Below are 19,069 nucleotides of genomic sequence, written 5' to 3' on the forward strand. Positions count from 1 at the left end.
TTATCACGGTTAATATTAACTGTTCAACTCGACCAATTCATTCACTTGTAATAGGTCCTGGCGCGAGGAGCTCTTACTCGGTTGAATGCATTCAGGTAACTGTTGAATGCATTCAGGTAACTGGAAACCCTTCCTAGGAAACCCTTTCCCGCGTTAATCTCTTCATCTCGAAGGTTTTCGTAGCTACACTATTATGGCTTTGATAGAATATCAATTTATCTCTCTGACCTCAAGATCAGAGAAGCCATATTTAAAAATAGAATATCAATTTATCTCTGTCAGTAAGGACCAAAGAAGCCATATTTAAAAATGGAATTTCTATCTCTTTAGAGTCCCGTATAATTCCTAGGAAACAAGTGATGTCATTTCTAATTCCATTAGTCTCGATCAATACATTCCCCACTGATTATGTAAATCAATTTCTCGGAAATTCACTTCCCCCTCTTGTTCTAGATCAGTACACATCTTCTCGTCAGTGCGCATGCGCCAACATCCCCCCGGAGTCATTACACCTAGACGAACAACAACAAATCAATTGACCTTGACACCATTAGACTCGATCGATAATCCTTGAATAAATTATGTTCTTCCTGCGCTGGTACTGTCATTCCTACTAAAGTGGCACTCTTTTTGCTAAGTAGCACTATTTTACAAAAAAAGAATTTTTCCAGACAAAAAAACTGAAGGAAAACTGTTAATGTAGATATGCAACGATATCCTTTTTCTGTCAGTTAAGATTCTTATCTTAACTTCGCGCGCGGCAATTATTGGATGCAAGAATCTTTCTGTGCGATGGAACGTAAACGTGTTTGTCTCTATCTGTGTGTGAGAATTTTTGATATTTTTATCCTTATCACTGATAAACAAAAATCACCCAGTGATCTTCGTTACGAAATACTTGGCAATGAAGAGGACAGAGACAGACATTTCACTGCAATGTGGTGGAGAAGCCTTGAATTGTTTTCAGTTGTTTAGTTCAACTATTTTGTGTTGTTACAATAATTTGTAGGCTCATAGACGATAAGTCAGTCAAACAGTTTGCAATTCTTGAGTGGGTCCGAATTCTATTTTTATGTTTTATTTGTTGAGGGTTGACTACAATTCAAAGAAAAAAGAGCAAGAAAAGCTAAGAATGTATTTTTGCATCACTATGTTAATAGATGTTTCTATGTTAAGCAGTCACTGGGCCAGTGACTGCTTAACTTTACGCGTCTTTTCATCGATTTCCGTGACTGGAGCTCTTGAAGCCCATTGACTGAAAAGCTCACTGGTGACACCACACAACGACTCAGAAACGCAAAAACACCCATTAAGCTCACTGGTGTCCCACAAGAATATCTAATGACATCTTCAGTTACTGGGCCAGTGACGCAAAATTGCGCTCTAACATTTCAAACCATTTATCAATCAATCATTTTATTAATACTAAACTCTATTACAAACGTAAAGAAAAATTATTTGGCCCAAGAAGCTTGGCTTGTTGTGGGCCTTACAACACAATAATAAAGCACTAAAACAACCATAAATATTACTCTAAATCAAACAATATATATGAAATAAAGATTAAAGAAAGTAAATACTACCATACAGTAAAAAAAAAGAAAAAAAAAATATAATAATAACGATATATAAGGGAAAAACACAAAAAGGAGAAACACTAGGAAAAGAGAAAACAGGGAAAATAAACGAAGGAGAGAGAAATTACTAAACTGGAAAGACACGACGAATAACTGCCTTTGCAGACGGAAATAACGGGACACCCGGTAGGTTTGAATTCCATAATTGAATTGATTTATAAACAGGAGACCTCTGGGCTGTTGTAGATGAACATTTGGGCAAAATAAGTCTACGAGAAGAACTACGTAAAAAAGTAGAGTACCTACCTGAGCCTGTCCGTGAAAAAAATTGCTGCAGAGGCGGTAGAAGTGTACCTAGAAAAGCAGAATTCGCTAACTAAAGATTACTTTTACCCACAATACGATCCAGCAGAGCTATTCCAGTATAATTATAAAGATCAGAGGAAGGGTAAAGCCGAGGGAAAAGAAAAGTAGCCTTCACTGCCCTATTTTGGGCTCTTTGAAGTGAGCAGAGAAGAGATTTCTATTCATAATTTTCATATTTTTTCTTTGAACCCTTGGCAATGGACAAATGAATATTCATACATAAACATCATACTAAAAACAAAATTGATACAAAAATTTCCATTATCTTAAATCCTATACAATCGTTAGCAAAATCACAATCTAATTTCACTTTTTTATCTTACTTAAATTTATGTTACATCATTACATAAATTGAATTTGGACGCACTTCCTCATTTTAGTTATTTCATTCCCACTAATTTTTGATTGTAAATGTGTTTTCACACTGATACTCTAAATTCTCGTTTTTGATTATAAAGGTGCTTTCATATTGATACTTAAAATGCTAGTTGACTTTTCCTGTGCCCTAGTCCCTGGAGACATCGTAAAGAAAACTTTACTGGGAGTGGCGAAAGTTCTCGTGAAACTTATTCTATTCAGGTTGTGATAAACAGATTAGATGATATAGCTGTCTTATTGTTTTTTCACTAGTTTTGCCAAATAAATTATTTGAAAAAGTTAGTGTCTGAACCACTATTAGTTGCGTTTATCATAGGGTCATCAATAGCTACGATCTATGTTCGTGGCTTTCTCTTCAGCATTTTCGGAGAAAAGAAATGTTTCAAGCACCTGAAGGCACTGTAATAATTCAGATAGTCCATTTTATGGAAAAACTGGTTGAAAAACTCTGAATTTAGACGAGTATTGCTGTCCCTTGTTTTTCGTTTTCTCAAAAGAAAAAAATCGAAGGTTTTTCCTCTTTTATTTTTTCGTTCCTTTTTCACACTATGAACAAAGACTGCTCAGAAACGAGAAGAAAGTACTTTGTGGGACGAGTACCCATTTTATACAGTAAGCACCATTTGTGTTTTAGTAGGTTTTTATGGGGGGCTGGAAAATTGACAAGAGTGGAAGTGCTGCGCAAAGCTGGAAATCAGCTCCGACTTAGTAAAATCAAAATTTCTTTTGTATAGTTGATAGATGGCATTAGATCCGACATTTCATGTTAGAGAATTTAAAGATGCGGGAAACCACGGGGGGTGCGGGTGGGGGGGTGATCCCAAGTGGATTGGCCAATATTTTCAATTTAAAAAGCGTAGAAATGGATGTTTGGTCCCCCCAAGGCTGTAAACAGGACTTTGTTTGAAGGGGGGGGGGGAAGAAAATTTAAAAAACGTATCAAAAATCTGAAATTAATATCTACTCTCTTATGATATCTTAGAACATTTCAGGTCTACACTGTTATTGTGAAAGTAATATGTATATTAATCCGACAAAACTCAGTCATTTGTTTTTTTTAGTAAGTGCCAACTATGTTCTGGTTTTGAGAAAGCGTGGAGGTTGTCAGCCCTACTCCTTTCAATTTTTCTTGTTTTGAGTTTGACTAGAGTAAATTTCTACTTATCTACTTTTCACTATCTTGTAGAGGGGTTAGGTTAGGGAAATGAAACTTTAAGGGGTAAAATTTTAGTTTAGCTACTTTTTGCTATCTCGGAGAGGGTTAGGCTACGGAAATAAACCTTATGAAAATAAACCTATGCCTTGGAAGTATGCTATCTTGGAAAGAGATTAGTTTAGGAAATAGAAACTTTCAGGGATGGTTCTATGGACTATAGTAAGTCCTGGAAAGGTATTTTCCGGTGGGACGTATTCTCAAGGGGGGTATTCCCCAGGGGTGCTTTGAGCGGGAGGTATTTTTAGCAGGGTTAGTTTCCGTGGGGGGGGGGTATTTACCACGGAGGATATATTCTAGGGGAAATTTTGAGGGGGGGATTATCTGGGCGGTATACGCCTAAAACTGCTGAGAGTCAGGCTGAACAAAATCAAAACACTATCTATTTGTTGGTTGTGAATAGGGAATATCAGCAATATATAAGAAGCTGCTCAAGGTATTAAACTGAAACTTTCAAGGTATCCTGAGGAGACGTTGAAGAGAGATTGGAGGGTAATCAGCAAGCTTTCTCACTCCGTGTCCGTTTTCAGTTTTCTGTCTGCTCAACATCGGTCAAAATTTCAAAATTGTCATTTTTCTGAAACTAATCAAAAGGTCTAATGGTATTGTTTCTAATGTCTATGTGCCAGTCATGTGAAATATCATACCAGGCATCCTAATTGAAAGTTGTACAGCTTCACCCAAAACTAGGTTACAAGTTATGATCTAGGTCAGTAGGTCCCTTGGATGAAAAATGTTAGATTCTGTGGCATATTCCAATTAGGCTACAAAGTGTTCAGGTTTTTTAGAGTTTTGATTACTATTGAGCTGGGCTTGCTCCCTCACTCACAGGTAATTGCTACCACGAAACATGTTTGAACCTGGATGATACATACTGCCACCCACATTGCTTGTGGTGCACTGTTGGCAGTCAACCAGGCCTGTATATGCAAGCACTTGATGTTGGCAGTCAATTGGGCCTTATAGTTCGGTAGGCATTACAGTCAATGTGCTGGAATGGTGCCAGGGTCTAATACAAATATATACCACTAACATCAGAATTGGTCACTTTAAAGTGACCTAATTTCATAACTTAACCTAGTTTTGGCGTGAAGCATGTACAAAATTAGGTCTTCCCTGTTTAGTTTGTTCTTAATTCAAAATTAAGATACAGTTTAGAATTTGGACTTTGGTTATATTTAGGCTGAAAGCTTTAAAAAAAAAATTAAGATTACTCAGATAGAAAAATATCATTTTCAACTGTTCTGATTTGTATATTGCCAGTTATTATAAAATGTCTATGTGGCAGTCATTTGAAAAGTCTTACTATACTGCAATAAACATATTTATAAACAATGATGAAGCAAGCAACAACCTTTTTCAGGACTCATAGTGTCTTACCATCACTAGTAATGTGCCAAACCTGCAATACCATACAACTATTACGCATCTGAAAATATGTGGAAATGCAGCAAGAGCTATGTCATCCCAAAGACCAAAAAGAGAACATTTTGCAGCTATTCAGTATCCAATAGAAAAGGGAGTTTCTTGCATCAGGCCTGGATTAAGCCTCATCAAATCCTGATATTTATAAATCACTTTCTGTTGGATCTGTTGAATCACTTTCTGTTGGACCATCAAACAGTTATTGAGGAACTCCAGATAAGTAAAAAAAGAAGCATTGACTGGATGTCTTTTTGCTTTAAAGTTCTGATGGCTTGGAAAGGAAACCAAGAACCTATAAGAGGGCAGGTTGTTGAAGTTGAAATCAATGAAACTTTAATTGCAAGAAGAAAGTACAACAGGGGAAGGATTTCATGGCAAGTTTGGGTTTTTGGTGGAACAGAGAGAGAGAGAGCAAAAGAAAAAATTATTGTAGCCCTGACTGATGGCCAAGAAGGCCTCCAAAGAAACAAGGAAACTTTAATTCCTCATAACCAAATCAATCATTCAGCCAATTTTGTTGATCCACAGGACTGTTCCATTCATGCTCAAAATATAGAAAGTCTGTGGAGATGCTTCAAAAAGCACTTTAAAAGACTAGGGATGGAAGCAGCATACATGGAGCAGTATGTGTTGCGCTTCTTATTTCTGCAAAATTTAAAGCGAAAAGACCTACAGTATTTTATAATTTTTTGATTGAAGCTGCAAAGCTCTCCCCTTGGATTGATAGGGCCCCTAGAGAACCAGACAGTGACACCCCTAGTGCATCAGAAAGTGAGGATGAAGAATAATTATACCAAGAATATTATTCTTGGTTATTTACCAAGTAAATAACCAAGAATAATTCAGGTGATGTCTAAAGCAAAATTTTGAATATTTTGGAAACCTTTCTTTGTGCTGTATCTCACTGGCAGATGTGATTCTGAAGATTTCAGTTTATAAAACAAAGACAGTCTTATTTCATTAATGCTTAGTATCCAGAGTGTTAATTGGTGGAGGAATTTGTCTCCTTTTAAATTTTGATTGATACACTTTTGTAAATTTCATTGGAAAATAATGCTTTTTGGGAACATTAATTTGCATTCCTAGCTTCTAAAAAATTCATCCCCCTCCCCTCACTACATTTTTGTGAATGAACATAACTGATAGTCCAATTTTCGTAAAAGCTTTTGAATATTCCCAAGGAATTCTACTACTTAGCTGGGCAAAATGTAAAAATACTGCTTGGCACACATTGCATTGCTTTTAAGAATGGTATAACTGAAGTACAAGAATTAAAGGATGCTCAGAAGGTTTAAAAAAAAGAAATTGACAAGTTATAACTTATAAGCAAAGACCAGCCCAGGAATTAGTAACCAAGACTCTAAAAAAAGAAATCTTGATAACACTTTAAGACATTTCAATTGTTGGCTTTTATCCTAATTCCAAGTAAATCAATTTCAGTAAATTGAATTCTTGGTATTTATTTCATGTCATAAATTGTATTTACAATTAATGAAATTAATATCCTTATATTAATAATTATTATGTCATAATAATAAATAATTGAATTAAGTAATAATTTTATTCATTAAATTAAAACTCATCCAAAGCAAAGAGACTGAAACATCTGCCTAATTTTGAAAAAAAGGAAAATACCACCAAAAAGGAAAGTAGCTGTAATGAAATTCAAATAATTGTATTCAGCACATGAGAAAACCTTTCTTTAGAGCAGTAGTTTCTAGCCTTTTTTAAATCCCATGCCTTTTAACAAAGATTTTCATCATGGAGCACACTTTCTCACGTAGTACTATTAACAACCAATGATATTTTAATAGATTAGTTCTGTTTATTTTTAATGTCTTAGTAAAGAGTGAGCTTTAAAGGCACACATTAGATATTCATTGTATTTGAAAAGTGAGTATATTTATTATGTCAGAAAAAATACTTATTCTAACTAAAATTCTTTTTCAACAAAAAATTAAAAGAAAAAGAACGTTTTGTTGGTTATTGTTATGAGTAAAATTCAATCCAAAACTTATCTTTAAAATAGTTTCAAAGTAATAGAAAATATTGCATATTATTTTTAACAGTTTATGTAGGTTTTTGAATAGAAAACTTTATGCTTCTCAATGGAGTCATTGATCTGGACCAAATGATGAGAGGTAGAGTCTTGATTCCGAAGTTGCATGAAGTTTATTTCTATGTTTGTTCTTGATAACTGCATAGGATGAAAACGCCCTCTCAAGATGTATTGAGTTTTGGAAAGTCAACAGACGCTTCAGGGCTACATCACTTTGCTTATGGAAATCCAAAGTTCAAGTGCCATCTTTAAGGAGTCCTTTATAATTGTTTGATCTTCAGACTATTTGGAACAATTATCCAAATTTTTAGTCAGACGTCCTTATTGAGAATGCAGTTAAAAAAAGGATTGGACAGGATTGGTGGACCTTCATTCATGTTTGTTCATTAAAGATGGTACTAGAATTTTTTATTGGCTATCAGATTAGTTCCCTGTTGACCTTAGACAACCAGCACCTCAATATAAACGTCTGGGAAAAAATAATAATTTAGATAAATTGAAGCATTATGACTTTTATTATGGAAAACGATTGAGCATTGCCTCTGAAAGGGCTTTACTTTCCTAGGAATCTTAGGAAGCATTATGACTTTTATTATGGAAAACGCTTGAGCATTGCCTCTGAAAGGGCTTTACTTTCCTAGGAATCTGGGATTTGCATGGATAAACGAAGAATTCAAGTCTATTTACCATAAGACTGTTTTTATTGCAAGTCATTAATGTAAAGAATGAAATGTTAATAAATTGGTTTTGAATTTTGGAATCCATTTATCTATTCCTTTTATGCCTGTTTCTGAAAACTATTTTCTAGGTTATTTTCTCCTTGTACTCTTTGAAGATATGGCTATCATATTCGTTGATTATTCAGTTTCTGTAGACTTTTAATTGTTCAGAACAGCCAAGAAAAGCTGACCGTGTATTTGACTCAATTTGTGAAAGATGGACAGTCCCAACGTCTTTGGGATCACTGCTGTGAAGCAAGGTAATTGATGTGCTAGTTTTTCTAAAATTTAGGACAAATAAAATATTTTATTTATTTTCTGCTACTTCTATTAGAAAAATACACAATACAAATTGTAAAATCTATCAATTATTTTTCAACTAAAATCCTGTTAGTCATGGCTTTTTATTGCCCTTATGTGAATTGATAAATGATTACCCTCTGATCAATGAAATAATTATCAATTTCAATGAGGTTTTTTCCTCCCTTTAAATTTTTGATATATTTTTAGGAGGAGTTTAAAGAATATCCCCATTTCCTTGAAAAAATGTTTGTAAATTCAAACTTACAAGTAAACAAGCTAATAATTAATAATCAGTTAGTCTTGATTGTGAATTGAGAAAAGGTTTCTTCTCCTGTGAATTATTTATAATCTGGATACCAGCAATTTCGCAACCTAACCTGTGAACAAAACGTGAATAATTCATGTTTTTGATAAGACTTGTGGATATTTTGACTTAAGTTGACCTATTCAACTTTGTTAAAATAGTGAATATTTAAATTTCTTGGCAACTGAAAAGTAAAAACTAAACTAGATTATTGGTACTTTTCTCGTTACTGTTGATTATTTTGAATTTATTGGGAAACAAATTCAAATTAGTGTTTGAATTTGTGATTTTGAATAGTTCAAATGTTTGGAAAAAAGGAGCCTCCAAAACAACCTCCTGATAGAGATATGAGTGATTTTGAGAGATTTCAACCATCCTGATATGAGAGATTTCAACCATCTTTAAAAGCTCTTGCTAGAACCCCCTCCCCCCTACAACTGTATCTGTACCAGCGACCTCTCTGAAGGGTATTCATACCCTAAACATGGATACCACCCAATGTCCATCACCCTCAAAAACTGATACTGAAAAAGACGAAGAAGGCTTTAAGATAGTAAACTCGGCCAAGCGTAGAAGACAGAGAACAAAAAGTCCACCAGATTCAGTAATAATACATCAAACCAATATGACGAACAACTCTCTAAGAAATCCAGCCGATTCCCCGGTAATTATTCAACTAGTTCCCCAATGTGATAATCCCTTGTTTAACAACTGTGATCTACCAAAGTTGCGAGTTTCCCTTTTCAAGACCATTCGTTGCAACTTTAATATGAATATAAACAGATCAGGATCCCTAGTTATCCTTTTGAATGATTCCATATCTGTGAAAAAGGTAATGGAGCTGAAAAGTGTTGAAAATATTGTTGTCACAGCCCGTCTGTGGTCCCCAAATCCGATACAAACAAAGATAGTGCTCTGCAATGTCCCTAAATCGTTTCTAAACTCAGACTTGATGGAAGCATTGATGAACAAAAAAGGTGAATTTATTCCGGTCTCTAGTGTCCATACCCTTGGTTGCGAAACTGCTGAAACCTCAAACATTAAAACAGTGTCGTTTGAGCTTCAAGGACAATTTAATATTGACAAAGTGTTCCTCTTTGGCCAACAAAAATCTTTCAAGCCATACAAAGAAAAGCCATTACAGTGTACTAAATGTCTAAGGCTTGGGCACACAGATAAATACTGCAGAGACGATTCCAAAATTTGTAAGATTTGCCTAGGCAAGGACCATAATGAGTCAAACTGTCAATTTGACCCAATATGTACTAATTTTAAGGGCAAACACCAGTCCCTAGATAAAGGATACTGTCCTAAATATAAACAAAGGACAGAGATACTAAGAATGGCAAAAGAGCAGCAACTTCCAATCCCTTTTGTAGCAATACAAGTCCCAAGGACACCAATAGTCCCCCGTCCCCCAACAGGCTCCAGGCCGCCAACTGCCCCTGAACCACCAACAGGCCCCAGGCCACCAGTAGCCCCCAGACCATCAATTGCCTCCAGGACACCAACAGTTCCCAATGCCTCCCCTAGTGTTGAAATTTTCAGAATAATCTCATCCAAGATGAAACTAATCCATGGTTCTCCTTGATACCAAGTGCCCCCTAAAAAACCCTGAAGAACCCCCTTTTGGAAAATCTTGCACAAGGAAAGACATCAAGACCAACAAAACTACCTGGAATTACTCCCCAAAGATTTCACTCAGTAACTACATGCTTTGGAAGATGAATCAACCATTGACTTTAAATTAGCCAGCTTTACTGCTACCTCTATGCTAATCTCCCAATTAGAGTTACCCAATCAGTTGAAACGCATTATTCTGAAGAATTTGGCAAAAACCAACTTCGGTAAGACCATAGTTTCAGAAGCAGAAATTCAAATTGAGAGTGTTTTAAGCCAACATAGGCCTCAGAGCTTAATTGAGTCAAGTCAATCACTCAACAGCGACAGTCAACAATGACTTGCCCTTAACTGTAGTATTCCCGTGCATTCTAGCAGACGTAGACTTAAACCCCCGCCTTTTGTGAAACACTGCTCTCTCATAAGAATTAACTTACAAGAAGATATAACATTACAACCTGATCCATCCTGCTTTCCTAACCAAAGTGACCCGAACCCCACCCCTTCTACTCTGAAGCTAGCTACCAAGATTTTTCCACAGTTTCCTAACATCATACTTTGCAATGCCCAGTCGCTTGAGAACAAAATTGATATTCTGGACAGTCACATGCGAGATAATAATATCGGTGGTGCATGCATAACTGAAACCTGTAATGCCTGCCAAGACCGGGTTTTGCTTACTGGCTACTCATCTGAGTTTGTGACTCGTCATGATCGTAGAATAAATAGAACAGTTGGTGGTGTTGGTATTGGTTGGCATAAGGATGTTTTTGCATCTGTGCTTTCAAATTTTGAACTAAAAAATAATGAATTTGAAGTGATATGGCTGTACTGCAAACCCGTAAATCTTCTCCGGTCAACTTCTTGTCTAATTTTTGGATTAGTGTATTACTCTAAGAGCTCACGCTGCCGCAACGAACTCGTTTCATACCTGCAACATTCTGTTGATTGGATCAGGTCCAAATATTCTGCCTCTCGCAATTTGTATTTTTGGTGATTTTAACCAGACCAGTAAATCATGGCTTAGCTCATCGTTTTGCCTAAGACAAGTGGTGAAAACTCCTACGCATATTTCGAGCAGTACCCTAGATCTAATCCTCACAAACTTTGATAGTTATTATATTGATCCAAAAACCCTTAATCCCTTGGGCAAGGCAGACCAATTGATTATTGTATGGAGAGCCAAGCATGCAATGCCTAAGCCGATGTGCCAAAAAATTACCTATCGTCCTCTATTAGATTCCAGTATATGCTCATATGGTCTGTGGCTGACTGAAGAACCATTTAATGGAATGTATGCTGAAAGCAACATTCACAAGAAAGTAGATACATTCAGTAACCTTCCGTATAAAGAGTAGCTTGGCCAATTCCCTGTAAAAAAATATATAAAGTGTGAAAGTGACAAACCCTAGATAACTTCTTGATTAAAACAACTTATCCGCGAATGATCACAAGCTTCTGGTAGAGAAAGTCTAGCTGTTAAAAAGCTGAGGAATAGAATAGTGAAAGAAAATCGTAAAGCTAAAGTTAACTATGTTAAAAACCGGATTGATCCTCTATTTTCTACTAACCCCATGCAGTGGCACAAATCTGTAAAAAGGATACCTGGGAAGATTCAAAGTGACGACCGTCTTATTTATAAAGACGACGAAAGTAAGCTCTCTGCTGAGGATGTTAACATGTTTTTCAGCTCAATTTGTAGTACCCACCCTGCCCCATCCAAAAGTGAACTTGCTAGAATTCTTGAACAGTGCCCACCAAACCAGACCCCAACCCTTGAAGAATTTTCTGTCTACAAAGAACTGCTCAAACTCAAACCCAACTCTTCCTACTACCCCGATGAACTACCTGTAAAATTCATTCGTGAATATGTCATTTTTATCGCTAGACCATTTTGTCACATCCTGAATTCTTGTTTTGCTGAAGGAGTATTTTTTTCTGTTTGGAAAACTGTATATGTGAGAGTTATACCCAAAATTAAACATCCTAAATCTCCAGAAGAACGGAGATCTATATCTCTCATCCCTGCCTTCGCAAAAGTGTTTGAGGCCTTTATTGCTCAAGCAACACTCAATGAGATTTCCACAAACATTGATAAATACCAATAGGGGGCCTCACAGGCTGCAATACCACAATTTATCTAGTGCGTCTGCATGATACTTTAGTAAATTGGCTTGACCAAAAAGATACCATCGTTGATCTTGCCATGGTGGATTTTTGCAAGGCTTTCGACCTAATCTCCCACCCTATTGCTCAATTGAACCTAAAACTGATGAGTGTGAATACACTAACAGTTCTGCTAATCGCTGAATTTCTGTCTAATAGAAGACAATGTGTGTTTCCTCTATTTGAGGGTGATACTGTGTCCTTTTCTCGTAAAATTACGTGTGGTGCCCCTCAAGGCACCAGATTAGCCGGGCTGATATTTGTGGATGTCATAAATTTTGTGCTGAGGAACTATGACCAAAGATATAAATTTGTCGATGATCTTTCAGTTTTACTTAACTATGAAGCTAAAAATTCAATTGTTACCCCTTGTTTCCCCCACGACCTGATGGAAATGTTGAATAAGGAGGTTGAGCAAGCTAACCTAACCATAAACTCCACCAAATCAAAAGTTATTCGGTCTAACCCTCTAAAGTGTGATCTTGATGTCCCAAACTCTCTGTTTCCCCTGTCCAACAGTGCCAAATTACTAGGTGTAATATTATCATTGGACTCTAAAATTCAACATCCATGTGGAATCAGCGGCATCGAAGGCCTATAGTGCCCTCCAAACTATTATTAAAATGAAACGTTTTGGTTTTTCCAGTTACCAGTTAAGAAATGCCTTTGTGACCTATGTCCGCCCTCACCTAGAATATGCCTGTCCAGTTTGGGGTCCTGCAGTGCGAAATTCCCCATCCTTATCTGAAATGCTGGAAAATTTACAAAAACGCACAGTTAAAGTGATTCTTGACAGGGACTACATCAACTAGGAGGAAGGACTTAGAACAATTGACCTACCATCGTTGTCCGAAAGAAGAGATAAATTGATAATGAATTTTTGTATATTCCTATTAAACAACAAACACCATAGATTCATAAACTGAAACTGTTGCCACCAATGTGTCGCACTCGAAGGCATGCAGATTCTTACGTGCCGTTTTTTTTTCCAAAATGTGTAACAAGAGCTGATATTTTTACCCTTCTTTGTCTTTTCTTTTTTTATTATTTGAGTTTGTAAAAATCGGTGTAATTTAGCAAGTGCTACGAAACAGATTTATGAATAAACCTGTACCTACCTACCTACCTACCTAATTAGGAGTAATAGGGTTCCCAAATATAGAGGGAATGCGTAAATTGTGTTTTTTTTTTATTAGAAAGATCCAAAAACCTCTACTTTTAATCTGAGGATAATTTTACATTGCTTTTTAGTGTGTTGCATTTTTGTTTACTCCTGATTAAGCTTCAGATGAATATTAAGCATATCCCATTCACTTTTAAGACATTTGATGAAGGATTAGTTGTTATCATGGCTCATAACAGGAGTTCTCTGAGGAGTATAGAGAAGAGGCTAAATTCAAATCATTTCTGACTTAAACATAAATATATAAAATAGAAAATAAAAGAACGTTTATTGACAAATGTACTTATAATTCTTCTTGAAACAATTCATTAAGATAACTTGGGAACTCCAAATCATAGGCAGCGCAAGTAAAGAACGATGTTGGCACAATGTATTATTTATTTATTTTTTGTTTTTTTTTGTTTCCTGGTCCTAGACCGGGGTACTTCATATCGAAGGAGTTGTCGTAGAAACCTCGAAAAGTGCTTATTCGATTGGAAATTGGAGTGGCTTATGCCCTTTTTATTAGTCGAAAGTGATTGGAAGGCAACTAACAACCCTTCCACGCCCACCATTTCCCCAAACACATCCAATCAAAATTTTGAGATAGCTATTTTTGTTCAGCGTAGTTGATTTCCAGATAGAAATTATGTTTTTGAGGAGGACGCTCCCACAGCCCTCAGGGCAAGGGTTGTAAGTAGTGCTCGGGGAGCATATAAGTTTTTATAGAAACCGTTGTCATAGAAACTTCAAAAAAGGCTCGTTCGATTGGAAATTGAAAGGGCTAGTGCCCTTTTTAATGGTCAAAAGTAATTGGACGAAACTAACCCCCCTCTTACGCCCACCTTTTCCCCACATACATCCAATAAAAGTTTTGAGATAGCCGTTTGGTTAAAAATAGTTGTATATTCTGGAAATTAGGTCTTTGAGGATGACAACCCCCCCCCCACAGACCTCAGGGCAAGGTTGGTAAGTTATGCCCTGGGGACATATAGGGCCTAAGGTTTTTTTTTTATAGAAAGCGTTGTCGTAAGAACTTCAAAAAGGGCTCTTTTGATTGGACAGTGAAATGGCTAGTGCCCTTTTTAATAGTCTAAATTGATTGGAAGGCAACTATTACCCCTTTCCACGCCCACCCTTTATCCAAACACATCCAATCCAGATTTCGAGATAATTATTTTGTTCAAAGTAGTTGAAAGGTCCGAAAATTATATCTAAGAGGATCAAAATCCCCCACAGCCCTCAGGGTAAGGGTTTTAAGTTATGCCCTGGGGGCATATAAGGTTTTTATTGAGAGCTATATCGTAGAAGCTTGAAAAGGGGCTCATTCGATTGGAAACTCAAAGGCCTAGTGCCCTTTTTAATAGTCGAAAGTGATTTGAGGGCAACTAACCCCCCTCTCACGCCAGCCTTTTCCCCGAACACATCCAATAAAAATTTTTATTCAAAGATTCTTCTTGAAAGATGAAAGCTTTCAACATGCAAAGCCTGCACGTGACGAGCTTCTTTGTTTATGTTTATGTTTGTGTTTGTTTATTTTTTTGTTTGTTTTTCTTTGTTTTTTTTATGTTTTGTTTTTGTTTATGTTTTTCTCATCCTTATTTTAAAAATGTTTTTTTTATGTTGTTACTCCTTGGAATTTCCAAGTAGGACGATGGGGTGCTGAGGCTAGTTTGTACTACCCTCAGTGCTGTGGGCAGTGTGGTGCTTTGGGTAGTTTTACGATGGGGTTCGGGTAGTTTTCCAAGTAGAACGATGGGGTGCTGTGGGTAGCTATTTAATCATCAATGATGAAGTCCAATAAGAGAGTCATACTTACTCCCGCCATTTACCCGTGCAGCCATTTAAGCATTGACCTCTCAATTACTTGGACTATCTGTGTTTGCTTTTTTTTTCTACAATTAGCCATGTCTTGATGCCTACTACAAAATACTTCATTTTCAATTCAAGCCTTTTTATATTAATAAGAGCTTATATGAATTTTTTCCCAAGACAGTAATTAAAATTCAGCGAATATTTCGGCTATAAGACTAATAGCCGTCTTGAGTGAAATGAAATGCAAATAGTAAAACAAAACAAAAAGAATTGCTCACTTAAAACTCTACCACAAAATAGTAATAATATCTATAATAATAAAATAAGATAATTTTGTTCAAAGTAGTTAAAAGTTTTAGCAATTAGGTCTTTGAGGATGATAAACCCCTCAGAGCCTTCAGGGCATGGGTTGTAAGTTATGCCGTTGGGGTATATAAGGTATTTATAGATAGTGATGTTATAGAAATTTCCAAAAGGGCTCATTCGATTGGATATTAAAAGGGCTTGTGCCGTTTTTAATGGTCAAAAGTGATTGGAGTATAACTAACACCCCTCTCACATCTACTATTTCCCCGAACACATCGAATCAAATTTTGAGATAGCCATTTTGTTCAACGTAATTAAAAAGTCTGGTAATTATGTTTTTGAGGATGACACTCCCCCACAGCCCTCAGGGCAAGGGTTTTAAGTTATGCCCTTGGGTCATATAAGGTCTTTTTTTATAGAAAGCGTTGTCGTAGAAACTTCAAAAACGAATCATTCGATTGGAAATTGAAACCGCTAGTTCCCTTTTTAATAGTAGAAAGTGATTGGAAGGCTCAACATTTTTATAGTAAAGATTGATGTTGGTACAATATATTATTATTATTATTTTTTCTTTTTTTTGTTTAGACCAGGGCACTTCGTATCAAAGGAGTTGTCTTAGGAACTTCGAAAAGGGCTCTTTCGATTGAAAATAAAAAGGGCTAATGCCCTTTTTTATAGTCGAAAATGATTTGACGGCAATTAGTCCCCCTTCCAAGCCCACCCTCCCATTTGCCCATTATGTTTAAAAACTAAATGTTGTCTTGAGATTAAATCAAAATACACTGTGTTAACGCTAATTCCCAATAAGGCATCTCAGCATTATCCAAGAACGACTGAGGGTGTTATGTCAAACCTTTCGGGGCTACTTCTACTCCTAAAATTTAACCAAATCAAAAAAGCGTAAGTGTATCCAAGCTGTCAAAGAAAGTAAACAGATTTTCTTAAGTTTTCTATTTCAGGTCAACTAGATGACGTATGAAACTAAATTAAACACTACTATTTGTGTCTGTATTTTTAAAAGGGTGTATGTTGTTATAAATTGCTGAAAAATTTTCTCCAACATACAAATAGCAGGCCAAATTATAAAGTCTTCAAAAAAAACGAAAGATTGAAAGAATTATTTTCTTTTTCCCTGAAAAGACTGTGTCAATATAACAGAAATTAATTAAAAAAAACTTTCCACAAAGTAAGGTTTTCAAAGAAAAGTATAGAATTCCATTAAACCAAAAATGAGCAAAAATAAAACCAAATAATCTACCAAGCGTGAAACTACCACAAATCAGTATCGATAAATAAATGAAACCCAAAACGAACAGAAATTACAATAAATAACCCAGTCAAACTCAAAACGATCAGAAATTAACAGAGTAGGGCTCAAAACCACTATGCCTTCCGAAGGCCAAGACATAATTTACACTTTACTGAAAAAAATACAAATGAATGTGCATTGTAAGTTTAATATACATATACTGATATTTAATGATCGAAATGTTAATATTATTATTATTACATATAATTATTATTATTATTCACATATAATTAATATTAAGAATAATATTATTCTTTTAAATGAATGTTTTGACAGATCTATTATGGCATACAAAGTTAACCTGCTATTTTTTTAAGTCAGTAAGTTATTGCTTTTACTATTAATGGCCATTATGTGCTAAACATTTTTCAGACAGAAATGTGCTTAGACACCGTTCAGACAGAAAATCTAATTACGTTTTTATATGGCAATATCAAGTTGCTTAATTTTGATTGAAGGCTTTTTCTCTATGCTTTAATTCTTTTTCATTTTTCAAATCTAAATCGTTTTGTTTAACGTATTTGAAGTAGCCTAAATATTTCCCATAAAACTAGTTTTTTGAAATTGAAAATATAAAAGCCACCCCACTCTTTACATGAAAATTTAATGTGTTCTTTACGGCCCTCCAAAAATCATAACTCCTTCACAAATATTTTCCTAAAAATTCTTTCGAGTTCATAGAAAAAAAATATTCTGTCCTTGGTTTTATTTTCCCACTGAATTTTTTTCTGCCATACATCAGGAGCTGTCATGCCCTCAGCAAGAATTTTTGTGTGAAACCAAGATTATTAGATAATTTAACTTTTATTATGCTAATTGATTGGTAATTTTAGATTTTCATTTATCTGGAGCTAGTATATAATGTTGTTGTTTTGGTGCATATTTAGCTCCAAACGACTGACTTTGGTTTTGGTTTGTTTGGTTCTCTAATGGTTCTCTAATTTTCTGCTTTACTTCTTGTTTTGTATCATAAAATGCTTGATTGTAAAAAGTCAAAACATTGTAATACTTTTTGTGGGTATTAAAAGTGTCTTTGATTCTCATTAAATTATTGTCCTGAGATTTCTGAAATAAATTTTCCATAATTTTTCTTTAGAACTTGAAGATCCTCTACCAAATGATCATAAAAGTATGTTTGGATGTACTAATCCTATTTTATTACCGATGGATGGTAGTAATCTTGTGAATTTTTTTCAAGACGTGTCTGCCAAGCTTGAACCCAATTGCAACCCTCTGAAACTGGAGCCGAATGTTAACGTGGACAGTGGTATGCTTATTGATATTTCTTTTATGTTTGCAGGCCACAATAGAATATAGCATTTTGAACAGCCTTGGAAAATGCAGTAGAAACTCCAAAAGAATTTTAGTTGATGGTCATGAAGTTAATTGTTTTTTAATATAGTGTCTAGCGGTCCCATTTTTGGAACAAATTTATTTTCTAATGGTCCTTGATGGTCGGAATGGTCTGGAATAATCATGTTTATGTCCCAAAGTTTATTCTTGAAAAGAAAGTCAAATAAAGAACTTTTTGGTCTTGTTTAAATCCTTTTCTAACATTCTAGGAATGTCTTATACAATCTATTGTTTTCGGCAAACAGATTAAACTATATAAAGGATGCCAACAATAATAGCGATAGGGTTTTTTTTTAACTCTGTCACTCGTGATTTTATAAATAACAGTTAAGATATACATAATAATAACATCAAACTTGCATCAAAAAATCAGAAAGTGATTTATTGTATTTATGAAATTCTTAAAATAGAAGAAGAGATCATAAATATCCAGGAGAAAATTAAAGACGAAGTTATAAATCTCTCAAGTAATCATTTTCATAGTCTTAATATTCAATTTGGATTCTTTATGCAACACAAGCAGTGTTATTCGTCTCCAAAGCACTAGTAAAAACAAGGAAAACAACAATTTTTCTTTTCAATGAAGGTGAGGGACTGCAAGTCTTCAGTACAGGGTTTTCAACGATGGTGATGTCAATTGTTTAATTTCTATTACGGTCTTATTTTGCGTCGTCGGTAGCCTCTTTATTGAAACTATTAAAAATATTTTTCAAAAATAAAATAACTATAGTGCTAAGTTTGAAAAGATGTTTCAAAATATAACCTAAAATTTATTGTTATGATTGAGATGAAGTTTTAGCACAATATAGAACGTTGTATTCAGTTGAAGAATATTCATAACAATAAAAACCAATCCATAACACATAACAATTCAAAACTATTCATAACATAACAAAAAAATTCACAAGTAAAAAAAAACAATTCACAACAAATCTGTGTAACAAACTATGTCTTTTAACCAACTAAAATCATAATTGACGTAATTTGATCAGTT

General features: G+C 35.1%; 1 long non-coding RNA gene across 1 annotated transcript; it reads left to right on the forward strand.

Moving 5' to 3' along the window:
* Nucleotides 1-7,827: 7,827 nt before the first annotated feature.
* On the forward strand, nt 7,828-18,526 carry LOC148938596 (uncharacterized). Its single transcript, XR_016143668.1, has 2 exons — nt 7,828-7,997; nt 17,819-18,526. It is a non-coding gene; the product is annotated as an uncharacterized LOC148938596 (long non-coding RNA).
* Nucleotides 18,527-19,069: the final 543 nt, after the last annotated feature.

This window comes from Artemia sp. Qi Xiang Cuo, unplaced genomic scaffold, assembly GCF_049724085.1.
Source record: "Artemia sp. Qi Xiang Cuo unplaced genomic scaffold, ASM4972408v1 HiC_scaffold_3092, whole genome shotgun sequence".
Classification (NCBI taxonomy): Eukaryota; Metazoa; Arthropoda; class Branchiopoda; order Anostraca; family Artemiidae; genus Artemia; species Artemia sp. Qi Xiang Cuo.